Source organism: Sorex fumeus, unplaced genomic scaffold (genome assembly GCF_029834395.1).
Source record: "Sorex fumeus unplaced genomic scaffold, SorFum_2.1 ptg000013l, whole genome shotgun sequence".
NCBI classification, from domain to species: Eukaryota; Metazoa; Chordata; class Mammalia; order Eulipotyphla; family Soricidae; genus Sorex; species Sorex fumeus.
In genome coordinates this window covers 32495907-32520586 of record NW_026606070.1, presented here as the reverse complement: position 1 = coordinate 32520586, position 24680 = coordinate 32495907, and the positions used below count along the sequence as shown (strand labels likewise).

Sequence of the window (24680 nt, the reverse complement as noted above, 5' to 3'; positions counted from 1 at the left end):
CCAATCCCCAAGAATTTAAGCTTATCGAATCATTCACTGCAGCATCTAGCCCTAAATGGGATTGAGCCGGGGCAAAGCAGAGTTGGAAAGGTGATAGGTCAGTAATGTTAAACTTTATGTGATTGGAACATCCTCTTAAAATGAGACCCTCTACAAAATATGTGTGTATTTGGCAATAAAGTGAACGGCCATTGGTTGTCTCCTGGAATGGTTTCTCTGTGCCTGTCATCCTTTGGCTTATGTCTATCCAGACTCGGTGCACAACGTGTAGGGGAACATTGGGGAAAAACTGTTCCCCAACAGCCAGGCCCCTCCTGCACTCTAAAATATGATGCTTACTAGATCAGAGCGATAGTACAGTGGGGAGTGCATTTGCCTTGCACGTGGCCAATCTTGGTTCAATCCCCGGCATCCCATATGGTTCTCCAAGCACCACAAGGAGTAATTTCTAAGTGCAGAGTCAGGAGTAACCATTGAGCATTGCTGGAAGTGACAAAAAAATATTTTTAATGAAAAAAGTATATATATATATATATATATGTATGTGTGTGTGTATATATATATATATATATATATATATATATATATAGTTTACTGAACCCTGGTGAAAGGTGCATATGCCAAGGGCTCAGTGATAGAGAAGCCCTCCCAAACCAGGGGCATCAGAAAGAGGAGCTGTGTGAGCAGCAATCTCTCTCTCCCCTCTCTCTCCTCTCTCTCTCTCTCTCTCTCTCCTCTCTCTGCCCTACTCTCTCTCTCCCCTATTCTCTCCTATTCTGTCTTTTTCTCTCTGTCTCTCCCTCTATCTATCTATCTATCTATCTATCTATCTATCTATTTATCTATCTCTCGCCCCCTCGCTCCCCCCCAACCCCCAGAGGGCTCCACACAGGTTTCTTCTCCCAGGCCAGCTGGGACGCAATGAGAGTAAATGATGGTTCATGGGTATGAGGAGGAATCTGAGGACCAGACATTGCTCAGAAACAAGATGCTCCCATACTGACTAGAAAAGGCTTCTTTCTTATTTAGGGGGCGGGGGGAGGAAGATGGGTCCCACTTGGCTGCACTCAGAGCTTATTCTTGGCTCTGTGTTCAAGGATCACTCCTGCCTGTGTTTGGGAGGATCACGTGAGGTGATAGGGATCGAACCCTGCTCAGCCACGTGCAAGGCCATACCTGCTGCACTATCGCTCCAGCCCTGAGGAAAGGTTTCTAGAGACTGGGAGGCAGTCCAAAGGGCTGGAGCAACTATTTGCATGTGGGTGTTCTGGATTTCATTCTGGTACTGCATGGTCCCCCACGCTGGGAGCAACCCCTGGGCACTGATTCAGGAGTAGCCCCTGAGCACTATGAGAGACAAAAAGAAGAGAGGGGAAGGAAGAAAGGAAGGTTGGTGTGTGGTGAGAAATAGCCGAACTAGGTGAACCAAGCCAGTCTATGGGTAAAGGCTGGTTGTAAATTTATATTCCAGAGCTGGAGTGGTAGTACAATGGGCTGGGCACCTGCTTCACATGCAGCCAACCTGGGTTCAATCCCTGGTACCCCATATGGTTCCCCGAAACTCTATCAGGGGTGATTCCCTGAGCAGCCAGGATTAAGCACTGAACACTGCTAGGTGTGGCCCAAAAAAACAAAAAAGAATTCATATTCCAAGCCAAGAACTGACTCAAGTGGTAGAGCAGATGTAAACTATGCAAGATGCTGCATTCAATCCCAGATACTGCATGCACCCCCAATCTAGCACTTGCAAAACCCTCTCAGCTCCAGGTATGGCCCTGGTATCTCCTTCCCTCCCTCCCAGTACTGGGGCAATGACTCTCATAAAAAATTAATCGTAATCAATTTTTAAAGTAAAAAATAAAAAAGCATGCTCTGGGCTGGACAGTACAGAGGTTAGAATACTGTCTCGCACATGACCAACCCAGGTTTGATCTCTGGAACCATATATGGTTCCCTGAGCCCCACCAGGGGTGATCCCTGAGCACTGAGCCAGGAGTAAGCCCTGAGCTGGATGTGCCCAAAAGAAAAGAAAAAAAAAAGGAAAGAAATGTATATGCTACACTTGTGACAAACAGAACTAAAACTTCCACTCTTTCTCCCTCCTGAGAATTAAAGGGGGGTGTTTTCTTCTTGTTATTTTTTATTAAAAACCCACACTGATGAGGGGAATGAGAGAGAAGAGAGTAATAAAATCATTTTGGTGGGGTGAGGAGAAGCCAAGACACAACCCAATTTATACGGTGGAATCTCCAAAATGGGAAATAAATTAAAGGCAGTTGGAAGCCTCTGCGGGGAGAGGGAGAGGTTAAAAGTAAAAGGGTAGAAAGTTTTTTGAAAACAGGTAGAGGGGCTGGGGATTAAGCTCGAGGGGCTGAAGAACATACTTTGCATGCAGGAGGCTCTGGTCACCAGCACCATACAATCCCCTAAGCATGTAGTGAGGGGTGAGCCCTGAACATCAACAACAAAGCCCAAAAACAAACAGAAAAAGCAGGTGGAATCCCAGATCCCTTTGGCCATTGAGAGCAGTTAGGTTAATGCCACCCCCACCCAGCAAAAAAAAAAAAAAAAAAAAAAAAACCACCTGCCACATCTTAGCACACACTCCAAAAGGGTGTAACAGAAGGTGTCTGGGTTGGGTTCCCTCAGGCACAGCCCAGGTGTTTTACTGAAAACACGGAGGCCGGGTGAGCAGAGCATGTGAACACTGCAGTCAGCTTCTCCCTCACTCTGCCTCGGCTCCTGGCGGCCGCTCTGTCAACCTCTAGGATCAAGATGAGAGGAGTCTTTCCAAGGACTCTCGCCAGCCCAAGAGATGCGATCAGAGGTTCCCCAAACAGGAGAGCCAGCCAGTGAAATTCCTGCTCAACAAGCCCACTGCCTCTTCAGCTTTTGTGATTCCCTCAGTCAAATATGAACAGACGCTCAAGAAGAATTGCAGTAGGAGGAAAATCTGGAAAATGAAAGAAATCTAAACAAATGAATAGGGGGGGGGAAAGGCAATTTGGGGGAACTGAGTCTATACAGGAAGGAAAAATCTCACCACTTTGCATCCCCCTCAAAAAAATTGGTAAGGAGCTAGAGAAACAGTTGAAAGGAATGGAATGTGCGCTTTGCATGTGGGAACCCTGGGCTTGATCCCAAGTGTCACACGGTTCCCCAAACACTGATCCAGCAGTAACCCCCAAGCACCGCTGAGGGTGATCCAACAAACAAAGGGGAAAAAATCCTTAATCTCATGAAGGAAATAAGAGATAAGACACTGGCCATAAATCTAAAGCAAGACACCAGCCATAAACCTAAAGCAAGAAACTGATTTATATACATACAAATACATGTTTAGATATCCAGAGAACAAGAGAAAGATTTTTCAATTTAAAAAAAATAGAAAATATACAACATAAAGAGCTCAGTAAAAGAAGTGAATAATAAAATTGAAAAATTGGAATTGGGAAGATAGTGCAGTGAGTAGGTCACTTTCACTGCATGCAGCTGACCCCCGCGTTCATTCTCTGGCACCTCATATGGTCCCTCAAGATCTGCCAAGAGTAATCCTCTAAACACAGAGTGAGGGGCTGGGTAGGGCGTTTGCCTTGCACGTGGCCAACCTGGGTTCGATTCCCAGCATCCCATATGGTCCCCCAGCACCGCCAGGAGTAATTCCGGAGTGAAGAGCCAGGAGTAACCCCTGTGCATCGCCGGGTGTGACTCAAAAAGCAAATAAATAAATAAACACAGAGAGAGGTGTAATCCCTGGGCAGCCCAAAACTAAAAAAAAAAAAAAAACTAATAAAACAAAATTGAGAAAACTCTCCCTAGAAGTAGAACAAAATCATAGGTCCAGTCCCCCACCCCCCAAAAAAAATCCATTTGGTGGGGCAGAGATAGTACCCTGAATAAGACACTGCCTTGCATGTGGGCAACCCTAGCTTGATCCCCAAGCCCCACCAGGAGTGACTCCTGAGTGCAGAGTAACCAGGAGTTACCCCCAAGTCAGGAGAAACTCCTAAGCATCACCAGGTATGGCTACAAAACCAAACTTTCCACTTATTTAAACAAGTGAAATCCCAGGAAACAGATTTACCCATGAGATAACTCCAAAGTGCACCCCTAACTGGAGGACAAAAGTTTCTAGATTCCAAGAGCTGAGCACAATGGACAGAAACAGACCCATCCCCAGGTGCCCATTAAGGCATTTCAGAATGAGGAAGACCACGAGAAAGCCCTAACCTTCCAGAAGCGTCACAGAAGTGTGGTAACTACAGACCACAGAACAAACTGAGGAATCAGAACAGTTCCAGATCACAAACTAAAAAGGATGAAATGATGTCTTCATGTTTTCCATCCTAGAATTCCATAGTCAGCTGAGCTATCAACTGCAGAAACAGCTATTTTCAGAGAATCACCATCCTTGAATAACAGAAGAGTCCATGTATTCTTTACTGAGACTTTTTTTGCGGATGCCTTCCACCAAACAAGGGACTCTACCGAGAGAAAAAGGCTTGTGCTGCAGGTGACGGGTGAGCCAACACAGTGGAGAGGACAGGGATTCCTTTAGATGACTCCATCCCCCACATCTAGAGGGCAACAGAGCCCAGTTGGAACAAAGCAGGAGGATCAATGATGACTCCTTCCGGTGAGGAAAATGAAACTGATACATGTGTCTGAGAGAAGATTTGGAAATCTGGAGAGAGTTTTGAGCTGATGGCCAGAGAGGAGTCTGGAGAGTTGGCTGGCCTTGCTCACTGCTTACCTGGCTTCTATCCCTAATGCCACAGATACTCTCCTGAGCACTGCCATCAGTGATCCCTAGCACAGACCAGAAGAAAGCCATGAGAACCACTAGTAAAAAGAGCTTTAAGTTAAATTAAGGATGAGCCACAGTCGATGGGGACTGAAGGTGTGGGCTCAGTGGTGAGCACATTCCTCGTACATGTGAAGCCCAGGAGGCCCTGGATTTGATTCCTGGCTCTGCCTCCCCTTACACACGGACACACTCAGACATACGCCCCCAAGTAAATGAACGACCAAAGCAATTGCTAGCCCTGTGGAAAACAAGAACTTGACTTCACTATGAACATTGACCTAAACAAAATTACTTTTATTTGGGGCCCACACAAAGTTTTTCTCAAGGGACTATTCCCAATTCTGGGCTCTGAAGTCGCTCAGGCCGTGCTAAGAGAAATCATCTCTTGCCAGGGATTATACCGGGGTCAGCCACCTGCAAGGCAAGCTTTTGACCCCCCACACCATTTCTCCAGCCCCCAAATTACTTTTAACTATTGTAGCAATAGGAAAATAGGGAAGCCATGGTTGTGTTGGGATTAGAGGAAAATATGAGCAAAGTCTTTATCTCCCAGCAGGAAGTCAACAGAAAATACTTGAAACTAAAAAATTCAAGAAGTTTCAGCTTGCAAACAGTAAATACCACAATAAATTCCAAGAATTACAAGTGGTTGTTTCTGCTGAGAGAGAAATGTGGCATAGATGATAGCTTAAAACTGAAAAAAAAAATGTTGATTTTTATGTCCATACGTGTTTGTGTGGGCCTGTCCTTTTTTGTTTCCCTAAAAACAATTCACTGTTTGAAAAAATTTATCTCTGTTTCTTCATAATAATTGATACACTTTTGTACATCTAGGTTACATCTAGGCCACAGTAATTATGGTCATCTGAGTGTGGAACTGTCACATATGCTGGGAAAGTTAATAGTTGTAAATAATCCAATCCAAGGACAAAGTGAGCTAAACAGAAAAATAAAAGGCAAGGTAGGTAGAAGATAGAGGAGGAGGCCTCTCCTTTGGGATTCTTTTTAACAAAACTATTCGGTGGCATAATGTCATAGCACAAGGCCATTTCACAATGACAAGTGATCCTTGGTCAGTTTCACTTCTTTTTAGAATGGGTCAGGGTCACACTCAGAGGTGTTCTAGGGCCATTCCTAGCTCTATGCTCAGAAGTGACCCCTGGCAGTGGCTCATGTCCTGAGTAATGAATTGGGGTCAGCAGCACGCAAGGCAAGCATCTGACCTCCTGGACTACATCTACAGTTTGCTCTTTTCTAATAAGCAAATCCACGTTGACACTACTCCCATCAAGGTGGCAGACTCCAAAGGCTGCGGACCTAGGTTCCACTTAGCCTACAGAGAATAAGAAAAGAATGTAATTGGGGCAGCTCAGATAGAGAAGGGAACACCAAGTAAAGTGTGGTTGGAGGACCCGCTTGGGATGGGCGATATGTGCTGAAAGTAGACTATAGATCGAACACGATGGCTACTCAATACCTCTATTGCAAACCATGACACTCAAAAGGAGAGAGAAAACAAAAGGGAATGCCCTGCCACAGAGGCGGGGTGGGGTGGGGGAGATGGGGAATGGTGGGAGGGATACTGTGAATATTGGTGATGGAGAATGGGCACTGGTGGAGGGATGGGTACTCGAGCATTGTATAACTGAAACACAAGCACAAAAGTTTTTAAGTCTGTAACTGTACCTCACGGTGACTCACTAATAAAAAACCTTAAAAAAAAAAAAGAAGAAGAAGAATGTAGTTGGGGGCTCTGGAACAAGCGATGCTGGGATGGACAGACATTGCCCAAGCATCCATGGGGCACCCAGAAGCAGACTGAGGGTCAACACCTGCATAAACCTCAGGACCGAATCTCCCTGCCCTTCAGAATGCAAAGCTATTCTGTGCAGGTGGGAATCCAAGCAAGGGTGGGGCAGGATAGAAGCCCAGCAGCTGCAAGAATTAGGGTGGGGAGGGGAGGCACCAACCAGATGGACCTGATGGAACCAGGTTCCTTCCAGTGCCCGAGATCCAGGCTCCCAGGACTGTGGATAATCAAAAGATGGCAGCAGAACCTGCCATTCTCCCTCAAGCACAAAAGTGGGCCAGACACTGCTCACAGCCCTTCCAACTTGCCAATGGTCAGCGTCAGGATGGGCAGGGCTTGGCATTCTCTGAACTTTACCATAATGTGATCAATATATATATATAAAACTCTTGTCCTCAAAAAACTAGACCCAGAGAACACAGAATTATGCAAACAGATACAAAATGCTGGCACCTCGGTTGACCTTGCTCAGCATTTAAAAATATTCTATGTCCTTTCCTATTTGGGAACACGTGAAAATTCTAGCTCAACAACTACTGGTGTGGGGCAAAGATACTGTCATATAAAACATAGCCCTGATTTGCATGTTCACAACATTTGCCTTGCACAGTTCCACAAACCAAAATGCACATACACCCTAATGGGAAGAAATCAGGATCATTAACATAAACACTCAGCAGTCAGCATACTGGGTGGGGAAGAGAAGTAGCATATTGATCAGACTGATTGGAAGAAACCTGTCTAAACAATACTTTCCGAATACATAATGGGGAAAATCATTCCGCACCTGTCCTCTTCTCCATATGACACTCAGGAGTTACTGGTGTCACAAAAGAACCTGTTAGATTCTAAACGTAACTGAAAAACCCACTGGTTTGTGGTGAGTTTTCTCTCCCATGCATCGCCACGCTGAAATTTTCACTATTTCCTAAGAGGAAAGCAGGCACTCCCTGAAAACACGGAGGAGCTGCTCAAAAACGCTGGACTACTTTGGACAACCTTCAAACCCGCTGGGCACTCATCCTCCAGCTGTTCCAAGTAAACACTGCGATCAATCCTTCTAATCAAATACTCCGCAGAATAACAACAGAAGAGGCTGTTTTCCAAAACAGAGTCGTGGGCTAGTTCTCTCAAGGGGAAAATGAATCCAATGAAATGGAAAATTTAGAATCCGAAGTAAAAGTGCACACTCGGGTCAAAGTCCCCTTTTTTCCAAGACCCCTGTTTTTCAGATTCAATGGCAACTTCCCAGGAGAAACATTTTAAAGGGAGAGTGAGGCCCTCGGACACGTGCATCTGTGGAAAATCTGGGGAGATTCTGCCAACTTTCTCTCCAAACTGCAGCCCGGGCAAAGGCGGAATCACCGCGCAGCGCAGCTGCTCAGCCAACTCAACCCTGAACTTGCAGCGCAGCGGCCGGGGCTCCCTGGGGGGGAAGGGGCGGGGGCTTCCCGGGAGAGTCAGCCCGGGACCGGAAAGGCTCGGCGGCGGCGGGCGTGCACCTGTCCCTCCCTCCTGCAAGGCCCCAGGGAGCCCGGTCCTTCACCTGGCTGGGCAGAGCAGCGCCCACCACGGCGAAGAAATAAAACCCTTCTGGTTCCACCAGGGTCATCCGCCTGTCACACACAGCCCAGTGCCCCGCCGATGCCCCCCTCACCGCCCCGCAGAGTCACCCCCCTCCTACCGTCCGGCCGGCGGCGAGCTTACCTGGCACGAGCGCGCAGCTGCGCCGGACCCGGGACAGTGTGAAGTCCCGCCCGCGCCGCGGTGGCCCGAGCTCTGCACCCGCCGACCCCGCCCCGCAGCGCCCTCGCCACGCCCCTGCCCACAGATGGCCCCGCCTCTCCACAGATAGCCCCGCCCCTAGCACGAATGGCCCCGCCTCCATCACGGACAGTCCCGCCTCTGCCACAGACAGCCCCGCCCCAGACACGAATTTCCCCGCCCCTTCCACAGACAGCCCTGCCCCTGGCACGGGTGTCCCCGCCCCTTACACGGACGGTCCCGCCCCTGACACCGATGGCCCCGCCCCTGCAACAGTTAGCCACTCCTTCGCCTATTGGCTACTCCCCTGATCGCGCACTGGGGATCCCGCCCACAGGTTCCCACGGCCCTAGAGCGGCTGTCGATCAAAGTGCACTTGTGGGCGGTACCTGCGTGCGGACTCTGCTGACCCGCCTGAGTTTCAGGGAAGTCTTTGGGGGCGCCCCTGGAATTCCGGGACACCGCCCGGGTTTCTTATAACCTCCCTCCCCACCGCCCCAGAAGAACCTCCGCTTGTGGGCGCCCCTGTGTAGTCCGGACAACCTCGAGCAGTGCCACCTGGAGGTGGCCGGAGGCGAATGTCCGACCGAGTACGCTGATGCCCTTTCTTCTGCCTAGGGGACCGCAGGCGCGGCGGGCCACAGGGTGCAGTGGAGCAAAGCAACGACGGATACCGAAAGGATGACTTTCCCTGTCTTAGACTGAGGCAGTGGAGCGCGGCTGATCTATTTAAAGGACCGCGTGTATTCGCTTTTAAGGGACTCAATTCCTTCCTGCATTAACGAGAACCCTGATGCAAGACTTCCTGTGTACCGACCCTGTTCTAAATACTTTATGTTAGCATTTCGGTCAAGTATGTATTATCAGAACCCTCTCGCTGTTAGTGTATGGTGCAAGTGAGGCACGGGTAGCATTAGGTCACCCTACTGATAAAATGAAAGACAGAGACATTCAAAAGAGGGAGGGCCATTTGCGAAAGGCCCAGGATTCTGTGGCCAGCATCACGTGATTCCTGAACTGCAGAGTGTCGCCTTGGTGAACCCCGGCCTAGGTGGAAGGTCCCCAAAACAAAAACAAATCCAGGTTGTCCTTCGGAGAAAAGTGCTCTTAGCCACCGTGCTGCTGACTCCCCAAAATGTGTCAGTCCACCTGTGTCCACTCTGTGCCAACTTGGGTTACAGGCCAGAGGAGCTCTTCACCAGTGTTCCCAGTTTCCCTCCCATCACCCTCCCCCATCCGCAGCCTGCCTCTATGTTAGGTACTTCTCTCTCTCTCTCTCTCTCTCTCTCTCTCTCTCTCTCTCTCTCTCTCTCCCTCTCCCTCCCTCCCTCTTTCCCCCTTCACCTCTTTTAGGCATTATGGCTTGCAATACATATACAAAAGATTGTCATGTGCATCCCTTTACCTACTTTTAACAATCAGTTCTTGTCCAGTGTGGTAATTTCCAAATTTCCAACTAATATTATTATTCTGGTCCCTTCTCTATCTTACCTACTCTCTGCCCCACACATACTTATGGTAGATTTCAACCATTTGGCCAGTCCTCCTAGCCCTTGTTTTCCCTGGCCTTGGAAATTAGTCTGCTACTATATACTTTTTATATCCCGCAAATGAATGCAGTCATTTTATATCTGCCCCACTCCTTCTGACTTATTTCACTCAGCATGATACTCTCCTTGTCCATCCATTTATAAGAAAATTTTATGACTTCATTTTTCCTAACTACTGTGTAGTATTCCATTGTGTAGATGCACCATAGTTTCTTTATCCAGTCATCTTTTCTTGGGCACTCAGTTTGTTTCCAGAGTCTGGCTATTACGACTAGTGCTGCAATGAACATAGGAGTTCATTCGATCTCGCACACTTTAGAGGGCTACATCAATAGGCCCCAAATTCTACAGTACTATAAACCAAAATAATTTGTTTTTTAAAAATAAGACACTCCTCTGTCTTGTGTCAATTTACTAATAATTCCATCCAGGGTAGGTCTGAAAAAATATATGGAAAAAAAAAAAAAGACTGTGTGAGCAGGAAAGATGGTTCAAAGGGCCAAATGGATACTGGAGCTGGGGTTTGATTCTCTGCACCATATGGTCCTCTGAGCAATGTACAGTGTGATCCCTGCGTACAAAGCACTATCTTAAGAAGTTAAATGATGCTGTGATTAAAAAAAATAATTTCTGGGGGTATGGTGCCGCCAGCAGGTCAATCTGTACCTGTGAGGCGAGTGCATCAACAGCCTGATGGAGCCTTCAGACTTCCAGATACCCCAAAATTGTTACTGTGCCTTTGGCCAGACCACAAAAACTTGGGGCAAAGTTTACCAAGAAAGTAAACGGCCAAAAGTTAGGTATGTGGGAGACACACCCACAAACCACCTCCGGCTCAGCTATATAATTGGAGGCATGGCCTCTCTGGTTCCTGATCGAACTGCTTAATGGCCATGATCTCAGAGACTCAGAAACAAATCTTGAAACCTAGCGACTTTTGGCAGAAATGCATCTGAACCACGCAGTAGGTTACTGTCGCCGGACCACCCCAGGGAGGAAAGGGTGCTCTCCCTCCACCTGCTCCCCTTTGGCGGCTCGGTAGCCGCCATTCTCCAGAGGCCATTGGACAGTCAGGTTTGGGCCTTCAGTGATGAGACATGCGGGGCCTCACGGGATGGGGATGGAGCTGGCCCTTTCTTGACCATCCCAAAGAGACCCCGAGTTGCCACCCACAAACGTCCTTTCTGGCTCCTGATCAAGCTGCTTAATGGCCATGATCCAAAAGACTCAGGAACAAATTTCAGAACCCAGCAGGTTTTGGCAGAAATCCCTCCAGATTTAATTGTTAAAATTTCAGAATTTCAAAATTGCGTGGCCACTACTGCAGCCACGTGACCTCATACGTTATTCATAACCAGTAATAGAAAACAAATTGTCTACAGTTGCCTTTTCAACAGATCTCTGAGTGTTGGGGTAAAATCCCAAATAATAATGGTGGGTCTGGTGTCAAAATATTGAACGTAATCAAAGTAGAGAGAGAGTAATGTGGAAATCATCTGTCCCACAGGTAGGGGGAGTGTTTGGGATGGGGGTATACTGGGGCTTTTGGTGGTGGAGAATGGGCACTGGTGAAGGTATGGGTGTTTCATTGTATGACCGAGACTTAAACCCGAAAGCTTTGTAACTGCTCTCACAGTGATTCAATAAATATAATTATTAAAAAAATGAGAAATAAAAAGTAAGGTGGAGTTCATACCCAATTCAATCAGCTAATCAGTGGCTGAATAAATAGCAGTACTCCTACATTAAAAAAAAAAGAAATAATTTCATACTCATATTGTCTCTGCTAAGATGAGCCTGGTGGGTCACATTTCTCTCTCCTTTTTAATTTTTTTTATTTGGGGAAGGGGACTATACCTGGCTACTCCAGGGACTACTCCCAGGTCTGTGCTCAAAGGTCTCTTCCAGCAGTGCTCTAAGGACCATGCCATTCCAGGATTTGAACAAGGCCCCCTGCATTCAGAGCTCGTGCTCAGGCCAGCTGATCAAAAAAAAAGTAAGCTGATCATGCTATCTCCCCGTCCTGTGACACATATCTAACTCAATGGAAATGAGATCATTTTTGAAGTGTTCCAGAAATGGTGGAAAGCCCCTTGAAAAAATTCACAATTAAGAGAGAAGAAAATGTCTTTTGTTCTCCCTCTCCCTCTCCCCGCCCCCCTGAGCACACTCTGAAAATGTCTTTGTGATGACCAGAGAGGACAAATCCATAACATCTAGGAGGGAACTGTCGGTGATAAGGAGGGTAGTTTCCACCTCAGACTATTTCCTGAAAAGATTGTTCATTACATTAGTAATATGACAACTTGACTAGGTGATTCCTCAGAACATTGCCAATCACAGAGGTGGTAGGAAGGAGCACTGGCCAAGTGAGCAGATGCTGAATAAAGAAGACATAGAGACAAACAAGACTTGTAGAATTTTGGAGACATCATGGAAGAATATAAAACTGAACTTAGCATGTAGTAGACTATATATATATATATATATATACACACTTCATTATTTCTTATAAGGAAACTTTGATTAATTTTTTTTAAGTAGTAAAAAGTTGGAGCCCATGCAATTAAAATTTTTACTTGAAAAGATTTCTGCTTCCAAGGAAACGATTTAAACATTATCATTACTGGTTTCTTTATTTTAATAAAATTGAGATGCGAGGGAAAGTATTATGCAGACTTCTTAGATTCAGGAACGCCTCTCCGATTCTGACAGAATCTGTCCAATAAAATGTTTCTATTTCAGTAAGCAATATCAGGTTATCCAAAGTGCAGCTCCTTGAGAAAAGAAAATGCCTCTTTGAAACTTGCCTAACTATGCAGAGAAGCTGCTCATTCCTGGACCATGCATACTAAAATATTTAAAGTGACTTATTTTACCATATCTTATTTTCAAATGGTTTGACAAAGTTAAAACAAAGGGGGAAATGTGTAAAGTTGGTGAAATTGATGAGAAATATGATCATACATTAAACTGTTATTTCAATTTTTTAGTTTGATATTTTATAAAAACAAACCAGAAACATGTTTTAGACAATCGTGGTCTATAGTAAATCTGAAATAAACACCTCCATTATCTAAAAAAAGAAAGAAATTTGCCTAAAGTCATCACACAGTGCAGAAAACACTCAGAATCAACCTGGGAAGTTTATGAAGTGGTGTTTCTATATGTAATTCCTGACACTGCTTTCGTAAGACCCTGGGTTTCTATTGTAACATTTCCTCTTACTTAACTTTGAATTGGAGTCCAGAGACATATTTAATAGTTTAGGTGCCTGCCTTGCCTGCAGCTAATGAGGGTTCGATTCCCAGCACAGTCCATAGATCTTTGAGTAGCACCAGAACTGATCCTAGAGCACACTGTCAGGAGTAAGTACTAAGAAAAGCCAGTGTGTTCCAAAAACAAGACAAAAACAAAAGGTTTAATTTTAAAAATAAGAGAGAGAGGGACGCGGGCCATCTTAAGAGAATCCTAAATGCTGGATGAATGAATGAATGAATGAATGAATGAATGAATGAAGACTGATGATAACCATGAAGCAGCAGAGCAGACCTTATCCATCTCTCAGGGTGAGTCAGTTCCTGCATGAACATGACTTCATTATGCTGGTATGTGACCTTTCTTTCCATCACACACTGAAAGCAGTTGCTTCTTTGGAACTACACAGAAGGAAGAAAAGAGTTTTAAATGTTAGCTACAAAATCAAAAATTATATTCCAGGGAAGAGTTGCTAAATAGAGAAAAAAAACACCATATAAACATATGCTTGTGAGATCACCACTAATAATAATAATAATAATAATAATAGGAAAATCTTTAAGCAAAGTATATCAAATAGTATGGAATGGCATTTGAGCACCATGGAGGACAGCTCTGGTGATCCGCAAACATCTATACCTTGTGCTAGGTTCTAAGCTGACAGTATGTCCCCTCTGGAAAAGACACAATGTGGAGTGTCAGGCTGTCAAGTGAAATACATTAAAACAAAAAAAAAAAGTGTGAAGGGATGCTCATGAATATCAAATGAGATGAAGTAGAACACAAAGCCTTATGTAATACATGATTTGATCTAAATATAAATTTGAGTAAAGGAAATTGTTGGGTGAAATAAGAATCATTACGGGAGAGATAGTACAGGGGGGTTGGCACTAGACTTGCCTTCCAGGAGTCATCCCTGAGCACAAAGCCAGAAAGAGCCCCTGAGCACGGCCATATGTGTCCCAAACACCCTCCCTTAAAATAAAAAGAAAATAAGAAGTATATAGGTCGGTTTTGGTGTTTCAGTCATTGGGATTTAGAGGGGTGCACACTCAGCAGTGCTCAGAGCTCTTCCAAGCTCACTGCTTGGTGGTGGCTCCTGGCGGTGCACAAAGGGTCATGATATGGCAGGGATCAAGTCCAGTCTCCCAACTGACCGCTTGAGCTCTGGTCCGCTGGCTATCCCCCTGGGCCCAGCAGGCTGTTTTAAGAATATTAAATTAATTCAGCTAATCTGCACTACCACAGTGTGAGGAAATTACATTATTATTATTATAGTTGCTATAGTTTATAATCTTCGTTCTACAGATAAGGAGACTGGGACTGAGAAGATCGAAGTGGCAAAGCCAGGCTGTGAACATAAAGCCGTGTAACACCAGAGTTAGCACTCTGAATTATGCAAAGCTTCCAGGGGAAATAATAAGATTTCAATCCATGGACCTTGGATATTTCCTTTAGCACAGTTCAGGCCACACCCAGCCGTGCTCGGGAGTTGCTCCTGGCTCATTATTCAGGCAATAATCCCAGAGGTGCTTGGGTGCCCAGCTTCTGTTCCAGTCCTTTGGGTTATCTCTTTGGCTCCAATTATTAAGTATTTCTTCTTTCATGTGAGGGGCAGGGGGCAGGAGGGAGGATTGGGCCAGACCTGGTAGTGCACAGAGGTTAGTTCCAGCTCTGTGCTCAGAGACACTCCTGATGATACACAGGGGAACCTTGCAGTGCTTAGGACTGAACCTGGGTCTCTCTCATGGAGTGCATGGGTTCAGCCCTTGGAGCCACTTTTCAGAGCCTTAATATTTCCTTTTATATTGTTTTAGTAGTAAGTGAAGCCTTTTTATATTACAGAGACAGAAAAGAAGGTATTGAAGTAAAACTGAACCATACTGAGAAAAAGAGGCAAGTACAAAAATAAAGATGAAAATACAGGGAGACCATCTGCATTGGACCAATTTATGTTTTAGATTAGGATCTAAATGGTGTTTCAAACAGATGCACTATAGCAATGACTTGCGGGGGGGGATGAAGGATAAAATAAAATGAGCTGGGTCAGAATAAAATGTTATATTCAGTGTTACTAACGTGAATAAAAAGTGCACCCTAAGTTGGAGGATGTGGGTCAGAACGACGGCACCTGCCACTTTGTAGGCATGAGGCCTTGAGTTTGATCCCCAGAAGTAACCCAATTGTTAAGCACAATTCCAGAGGCACTACCCTTAGGATCCCTCATGCAACAAGTGTGCATTGATTTCCACAACCAAGTATGTAACCCAGGCATCTTAAAAACAAAGATAACAAAAGCAGTAACAATAGAAAAGGGAGAAGAAGGTGTGCCCGTTGGTGGAGGGATGGGTCATTGTATAATTGAAACCCAAGCACAAAAATTTGTAAGTCTACAACTGTACCTCATGATGTCTCACTAATAAAAATTTTTTTAAAAAAGAAGGTGTGCGCTTGCCTGATGGGCTTACATGGTTTCTTTAGCCTAGAATGTTCTATCACCTCCTCTGCCCCCTGACACTTCCCACCCTGACAGTTCTTTTGAAGCTGCCACTTCACTATTTCTGTTTCTGGTAAGGTCAGAGAGAAATAACAAAGCAGAAAGAGGAAACTACAAAGAGATAGAGAGAGAGAGAGAGAGAGCTATAATTTCCTCACTTACTTACCAAAATGTTGTCAGTGGGGTTGGTGCCCAGAGGGGTGAGAACTGGTCATACCTGCATGAGCTCTTCCCGAGTGCAGATGTTGATATTTTGCCAACCTCTCTGAGGCAGCTATCAAGAGATCCACTTGACTTGTACAGCATGAGAACTGATCCCTGGCCCACAGACGTTAGGGGAGCCATAGTTCTCAGGCTGAATCTTAGCAGGAAAAGGAAAAGGAAAGGCATGTCCCAATCTCCATCCAGATTCTGCTCTAGGTTTGCCATCTTTTCCCACAGAAAGGAATTTCAGGAGAAGATGAATAGTGATGGAAGTAGTTTTATTTCAGACAGAAATGAGAGAGTTGAGACAAGAAACCAGTATCCATAAAAATGTGTTACACATCCAGAGAAAAGTACGTGGACAATTCTAGAATGGAGTGTGCAGGGATGGTTTCGCAAAGCTGATTATATAGGTATTTTCCAAGCTAGTCCGACTTAGAGCTTTCTATATAGAAAAAAGTTGAGTTGCTAGGGTGTTGCCAAGGAAAAATTTGAGTACTGGTGGTTTTAATTCGGTCTTCCTAAGGCCTTATTTCCTGCTGAATTGTCTCTTGATGGATTGCGGGGGACCGTGGTGAGGGAACTACATTCAGCTCAGGGGTCGCTTCCTATGGTGCTCAGACAACTATCTGGTGCTGGGGATCAAATTCAGGTCTCTCTAGCCCCCACTTAATAAATTTTTTCATGCACCCCAGTCTCAACTCTTTGGATCTGTGCTGGGGGGCTCACTCCTGACAGGGACTATGAGGTGTTAGACATCAAATCCAGGTCATGCATGTGCTCCAGCCTGTTAAACGATCTAGATAAAAGGCTTCAGAATTTTGAGCTGGCTTCTCGTTCTTGAGTAGGCAGGAAACAAGAGATTCTAAACCAAAATAATAGGTTTTGTTATGTGTGTGTGTGTGTGTGTGTGTGTGTGTGTGTGTGTGTGTGTAGGGTAGGGTAGAAGGAGTTTGCCAGGGGTTCAGACATGTAAGATAAATATTCTACCACTGAATACAAGCATTACATTATTTATTTTATGTCATCCTGAATTCATTGCCAAGGAGTCCCAACCTGATTTCATTTCCATTGGTGAAAATGTGGCCTTCACTGCATTAGCAGGAGCTAGTTTTCTATATTAGCAGAAAATATTGATAACAAGTGCCAGCCAAACCTCCTCAGCTTATATGATAGAGCTGACATCATGGTGAAAAGATCAAATAATGCATACATGTCAAGATATTGGCTTCTTCAATCCCCATATCTCATGAATATATTAGTTCATAGGATGTGAGAGTTTGGTAAAATGTAAAATGGTAACGTCTATAAAAATGAAATGTAACTATCATATCGACCAGCAATTGCACTTAGGCATTTGTCCCAAGGAAAATAAAAACTTTCAACCACACAAAATCCACACCCAAAGTCTATATCAGTTTTCCTCATAATAGTCAGAGCCTGGGAAAGCCCGTGATGTGTTCAACAATGGGTGAATAGCTAAACTGTGACACATCATGACAAGGAACAATACTCCATAGTAACTGGGAACAACTTATCAATTCGACAATCTGGATAAATCTTACAATTGGAATTATGATGAGTGGAAATATTCAAGAAAAATTGTTCCATACCACATAATCCCATTTTATATACCTTGTTTTAGCAGGGGAGGGGCACACCAGTGATAATACTCAGGGGTTACTCACTGCTAAGCTCACAAGTTGCTCCTGGCAGTACTTGGAGAACTATGTGGTACTGGTGTTTGAACATGGCTGCATGCACTCAGCCCATTGAACTATCTCTCCAACCCTATATAATACTGATGGAATAACAAAACTCTAGAAACAGAGATTAGTGTTTTTTCGGTGTTAGGAAGGGGTGGGACAGGACAAAGTCAATCAGGTTAGGGCAGGAGCTACAAGAGTTCTCATGAAGATGGAAGCATTCTGTGTCTTGGCTGTGTCAATATCAATATCCTCACCATGATATCATGCCATAGACTCACAAGATCCTACCAGAGTGAGAAAGTGAGGAATATCAAATCTATGAACTATATTTTTCTTGCATATCAATCTATAATTATCTCAAAGCTTAGTTTAATTAAAATGTTAAGTAACAGCTGATAATGACAATTACCAACAGTTACTGAGTACTTAATGCTAGGTACAGTTCTAAGCACTTGATCTAGTTAATTCTTCCAACACCATTATAATAAAGGTACAATCATCCATTCCATTCAAGAGTTGAGAATAACTTGCCCACAGTGGCCCATAAATTAACCAGGTTTCTCCACTTTCCCTTTTTTAAGAAATTGTATTGTGGGGCTGGAGCGATAGCACAGCGGGTAGGGAGTTTGCCTTGCACGCGGCCGGCCTGAGTTCTATTCCCAGCATCCCATATGGTCCCCTGAACACCACCAGGAGTAATTCCTGAGTGCAAAGCCAGGAATAACCCCTATGCATTGCCGGGTGTGACCCAAAAAGAAAAAAAAATGTATTGAATCAGCATGAATTACAAAGTTACAGTGATATTTAAGATAAAGTTTCAGGTGTGCAATGTTCTAGCACTAATCGCAGTCAGTGTCCACTTCCCTCTGCCAAAGTTCCCAATTTCTCTCCAGCCACCCAGTTTGCCTCTACGACAGGCACTTTTTTCTTTTTCTTTTTTTTCTCCTCCCTGCCTTTCTTCTTATGGGTTACAGTACTGTGACGGGTAGGGTATCACGCATGTCACTTGACCTCCTTTCAGCACCCACTCCTTGTCCAGAGTGACCACTTCCACTGACCTGCTGATGTGCTCCTCTCTGCCTTCAGTTGCATGAGAATCAAGTCGTTGCTGCCCCCTTCAGGCAGAGCACTGTCATGACTCAGTCACGTGTAAGTGACAATTTATGGGGGCTGGAACGATAGTACAGCGGGTAGGGCGTTCGCCTTACAAGCAGCCAACATGGCCGACCCAAGTTCGATTCCTCCGCCCCTCTCGGAGAGCCCGGCAAGCTACCGAGAGTATTCGATATGCCAGACACAGTAACAACAAAGTCTCCAATGGAGACGTTACTGGGCCCGCTCGAGCTCGAGCAAATTCACTCCATTGGTTGATGTTACCACAAGGTTCTGCTCTTAGATATTTAAGTTCTTAGACCTCAAGATTCACGTTGCCATATGCCTGCAAAATGAGAGTAATGGAGAGGGGAGACGTATTTAAAAATAGCTAGACTTAATCAGGAATGTGGTTCAGTGGGACATCACAAGCTTCCAAATGTGAAGCCTCAGAGGTGTTGTTTGGTTTGGGTTTGGGACCACATCTGGCAGTGCTCAGGCCTTACTTCTGGCTCTGTACTCAGAGATCATTCCTTCCTGTTCTCAGGGGACCATGTGCGGGACTGGGGATCAAACTAAGGTCAGCTCTGTGCAAGGCAAGCATCTCAAACCCTGTCCTATCCCTCCAGCCCCAAAGCCCTCCAGGAGTTCACAAAACAAACAAACAAAATTACCTCGATTTAAACCTAACAAAGACGAAAAAACATTAGAATTAATAGGAAGTATGAATTTCAGAGTTTTCAAGTATCTATAATAAAGTAAGTGCAAATTAGTACTGCTAACTTTGTGGAGTATTTATAGATTTTAAATTTAAAAAAAAAAAACACTTAAATATCCCTGACTGGGGGATGTGATCTCCCAACCACCAGGGTGATGTGGATCCCGAGTTCACCAAAAGGGGTTCCTCCAGAGCACAGAACCAGGAACAGACTCCTTTGAGCACCCACTCCTTGTCCAGAGATGAACATCCAGTGATGTTACATCCCCCATGCCACCCACTCCTCCAGACCCCACCTTACATAAAAGAAATGTGAGAGGCAGAGAAGGTAGTTTCTCTCTTTCTTTGAATGGCTCAAAGGATGCTTGATGTGATGGAAAAAGTGAACCCTGGGCTGTACTTAGTAAAAATGTAACATTTAAGGATTCTCAATAAACCCCGGCAAATAATATGATATGTATCAATCATTTTATCCAAAGAATCTAAAATGCTTACCATAACGTATACAGCAAAATTTAATTGTCATATTTACAAATCAGCAGACCGACCTGTACTAACACATCCTTTAAATGTCCTCACTTTTGGGAACCAGAGCAATAGTTCAGCACGTGGAGCATTTGTCTTGGCCAAATAGCCAAATGGCCAACTCAGGTTCCACCCCAGCATGCTGTATGATCCCCCAAGCACCACTAGGAGTAATTCCTAAGTGCAGAGCCAGGAGTAACTCCTGAGCATCACAAGTGTGTCCCCAAAATAAAACAAAACCAGAAAAAGTGTTCACTTTTTTTCACACTTAAAAAATTGACATAAGGAAGCTTCAGAAACTAAAAAAGCAAAGGACTGTTATTTCTTCTCTTTATCTCATTCGTTTTTAGGCCCAGACTCAGCCCCAGGACCCAGAAAGGAGCTCTCCACGGTCCCTGTGTTGAGAAGGAATAGAAAAATAACATGCCTACAGGAGTGAGCCTCTTCCCAATTCTGCAAACAACAAAAAAATGAACTGTTCTCAGATAAACCCTCTTCACTAGACTGGAGTTAACGCCCTCTCTCTGGACCCGAGTCTTAGCAACCCAAGCATGCTCTGAGACAGAGCATTCGTTTGCTCCAAAACTAGAAATAGAAACAAAATGTGTTGCTAATGACACTCACACATGTAATCAAAGTGTTCTAATAGCTTCCTTGTCAACAACAATAAAAAAGGAAAGATACAGATATACTGAGTGTGAACAATATATCTAGTATAACCCAATTAATGCAGACGTTTTCCAGCTTATTTGCCTACTGCTCCCTTTCAGGAAAAATAAAAGTTGCTGGAAAGAAAGTATAAGGGTTAAGGTGTTGACCAGGCACACAGCTGACCCTAGTTCAATACCTACATCATATATGGTTCTCTGAGTACTTTCAGGAGTGATTTCTAAGCACAGAGCAATGAGTAAACCCTGAGCACTGACAGGTATGTCCCCAAATCCTCTGAGTTACATTCACTGGGGGCCAGAGAGATAGCACAGGGATACTAAGGCCCTTGCCTCTCATACAGCCAACCCCAGTGAGATCCCTGGTACACATTATAGTTAACCAAGCACCACTAGGAGTTATTTCTGAGCAGACTCAAGAATAGTACTGAGTACTCCATCTGTGCCAACAGCTTCCCATCATTTTCCAAATCACTCAGAAACTGCCTGCTGGCTAAAAACTACATTTCTTTTTCTTTATTTTTTTTATTAGTGAAACATCATGAGGTACAGTTGTAGACTTACAAATTTTCGTGCTTGGGTTTCATTATGCAATGATCAAGTACCCATCCCTCCACCAGTGCCCATTCTCCACCACCAGTGATCCCAGTAGCACTCCCACCCCCCCCCACCCCCCACCCCACCGCACCTCTGTTGGCAGGGCATTCCCTTTTGTTCTCTCTTTCCTTTAGGGTGTTGTGGTTTGCAATAGAGGTATTGAGTAGCCATCGTGTTCCGTCTATAGTCTACTTTCAGCATGCATCTCACATCCCAAGGGAATCCTCCAAACATCCTTTACTTGGTGTTCCCCTCTCTATCTGAGCTGCCTTTTCCCCCAGCATATGCTGCTGGCTTCCAAGCCATGGAGCAGACCTGCTGGTACTATCTCAACTATTCTTGGGTGTTCGTCCCCCATTCTGTTACTTTATATTTCCCAGAGGAGTGTAGTCTTTCTATGTCTGTCCCTCTCTTTCTGACTCATTTTACTTAGCATGATACTTTCCATGTAGAACCACTTGTATGTAAGTTTCATGACTTCATCTTTTCTAACAGCTTCATAGTATTCCATTGTGTAAAAACTACATTTCTTTTTTATTTTTTTTTTTGTTTTTGGTGGAAAAGAAATTGTATTTAGGATTAGTCAGCTGGATTGTTTAAATAATCCCAATTTTGTTGGCAACATCCAAGGCGTCCTAATCAGGAGCCAGCCAAACATATGCCTTTTTCTCTCCATCAGGCCTCATCAGGGTGTTGACCTTGGCTACATCAATGTCATAGAGCTTCTTCACAGTCTGTTTAATCTGGTACTTGTTGGCCTTGACATCCACAATGAACACAAGTGTGTTGTTATCTTCTATTTTCTTCATGGCTGACTCAATAGTCAGAGGAAACTTGATGATGGCATAATGGTCAAGCTTGTTTCTCCTGGGGGTGCTCTTCCTAGGGTATTTGGGTTGCCTTCTCAGTCGCAGCGTTTTGGGTCTTCTGAAGATGGGTGATGTGCGAATCTTTTTCTTTTTTTTTCTGGCTGTGGACACCTTTCAGCACTGCTTTCTTGATCTTCAAAGTTTTGGCTTTGGCTTCAACTTTGGGAGGCGCAGGGGCTTCCTTCTTGGCCTTCGGTGCCATCTTCGTAAAAAGGGTTTCTTATCAAAACTACATTTCTTAATCAAACAAGAAGCAACCTAACAGTTGCAGCCCAAGATATTAACACCATCACTCTCCAACACACACACACACACACACACACACACACACACACACACACACACACCACATTGACCCAGCACCCTCAAGTATAGCATCTCCCACTTTGGGAATCACTGATCCAAAGTATGATGTTTTAGTTTGGTTTCACTTGGGTTTGGGGCCACACCAGGCAATGCTCAGTGATTACTCCTGGCTCTGCACTCAGAAATTGCTCTTGGTGGTACTCAGGGGATCAAATGGTATGCTGGAGAATGTACCTGGGTCAGCTTTAGCTGGATATAAGACAAACATCTTACCCACTGTACTATCTTTCCAGCCCCCAAAATTATGGTGTTTCAAAATAGGATCAATACTAAAAATTAGTAGTCAGAAGTTTTTGTGATTCCTTTTTTGTAAGAAGTTTTCAAAAGTTGGTGTCTGTTTTACTTTTGTAAGCATCTCAGTTTGGATCACCGCCTTCAGTTCGTAACATTCAGCATTCCTTACAGCCCAGGACAGCAGCTAGGGGCACAGAGCATTGGACGGTCACCCACACACAAAGGTCCAGGTAGGGATGACCGCATTTCCCTATCAACCCCCAGCCACAAACTGAGAAACAACTGCTGTTGGCTTCCGGAGCTGAGTTCTGATAGGATGGGTGCTAGTTGTCCGAGACTAAATGAGATCCCTCGGTGAACCCTAAACTATTCAGACCCCACAAACAATGATTCAAGGACATTCTGACAAGGATCATGAGGATCTATCTTTGAAAACATCCCTCCAACTGGAAAGTCGCTCTGGGTTGACTTTGGTCTGAACTGCTGCTCCTCTGAGCCACTGCTGAAATTACCCCAGAGCTCTGGGCTGGTCTCCGAAGAAAACTCTGCTGAATAATGGATTTGCTTTTCCATCCTTCTCCTTGACAACGTCGGTGATTTTATAATAGAAGTTCTCAAAGCTGCCTGTGTCAGCCAGAAACCCTGTAGTATGTCTACAAGACTTGAATTCTGTTTTATTTCAAACCATGTGCCTAGTGAATATGGAGTGTGAAAAAGATTGTTTAAAGTAGGGAGGCTTTTTTAAAAATTGTTCCTTACTACAAATAAAAATAGCCAACATTCTGTCGTCTTGAGTAAGGATGACTTAAACTACTCACAGAGTTCTGCAGTCTGCATTTACTAACCTAGAACTCACAACTGCTGAATTCTGCTTCTGTTGACAGCACAGGTCAAAGTGAAATATACCCGTTATTGGGGTGGTTTCATTCATTTATTTTTCTTAAAACAAGGAAACTTTAAATGAAAACTACTAGTTTTGAGTATTGGTGCATTGGTGAGCCCATGAACTGTACATTATACTGTAGAAATATATACTTTAGAGGTGGTGAAAGGGTTCAGAGCCCTCCAAGCAAACCTTTAATAAGTGAGGTCAATTTTCTTTAAAAAAAAAATTCAAAATGACTGGAGAGATACTATAGGGGTTAAGACTCGTGTTGCATGCCACTTACCCTACTTCAATCCCCTGCACTCTATATAGTCCACAAAGCACCACCAGGAGTGATCTCTGAGCAGAGAGCCAAGAGTAAGTCCTGACCACTGCCAGGTGTGACCCCAAATTAAAATTTAAAATGTATTTTTATCTAAAAATAAAATCATCTAAATGTCTTGGGGATGTAGAAATGGTTTAGTGGGCTGCATCACATGTTTTACAGGCAGAAAACCCAGGTTTAGTCATCAGTACCACAGGACCCCAGAGTATGACCAGGAGTGAATCCTGAACACCAACCTGAAAGGCTCAATCTAGAACTTTTACAAAATTAAAACTATTTCATATTATTTGTATGCTTAGAAACTGATTATTCTTTAAAATCTTGTATATTTATGTTGCAATGAAGAGTCTCCTATGTACTAATAAGTCAGGAAGATACTGAGAGCATAAGAAAAAGTGATTTCATCTCTGATCATATACCAAATATTAGGAAACATATAGCTGTTAGGATTTATAGGGCTTTCAGTAAAAGTGAGTAAATTAGCAACACATCATTGTTAGTGACAATACACAGATAATTTTCCTTAGTGGTTTACCATAGCTGTAGCACTAGCTAAACAGCAAACTAAAGGTTTAACCGGAGCATTGTAGTAAGATAGCAGAAGAGAATTGATGACAGAAGGAAGACTTCCTGACATAAAGATTATTCAATCACTAGGATGGTTTGCCAATAGTTTACCACAGGAAAATGAAATCTTTAGCTGTAAGTATGGTTGCTCCTTTATTATTCAGCTCTATTCAAGAAAATATACTTGCAAACACTGAAAGACATTCCTCTCTTTGTTTTGGGAAATTCATTTTT

General features: G+C 44.1%; 1 protein-coding gene and 1 pseudogene across 1 annotated transcript in view; both read right to left on the bottom strand.

Moving 5' to 3' along the window:
* TEC (tec protein tyrosine kinase) overlaps positions 1-8361 on the bottom strand; it is a 156623-nt gene extending 148262 nt beyond the window's left edge. The window contains exon 1 of the mRNA XM_056111217.1: positions 8325-8361. The gene's annotated coding sequence lies outside the window, so the exon portion shown is untranslated. The remainder of the gene's footprint in view (positions 1-8324) is intronic.
* Positions 8362-21795: 13434 nt separating this feature from the next.
* Positions 21796-22270, bottom strand: LOC130020786 (60S ribosomal protein L23a-like; annotated as a pseudogene).
* Positions 22271-24680: the final 2410 nt, after the last annotated feature.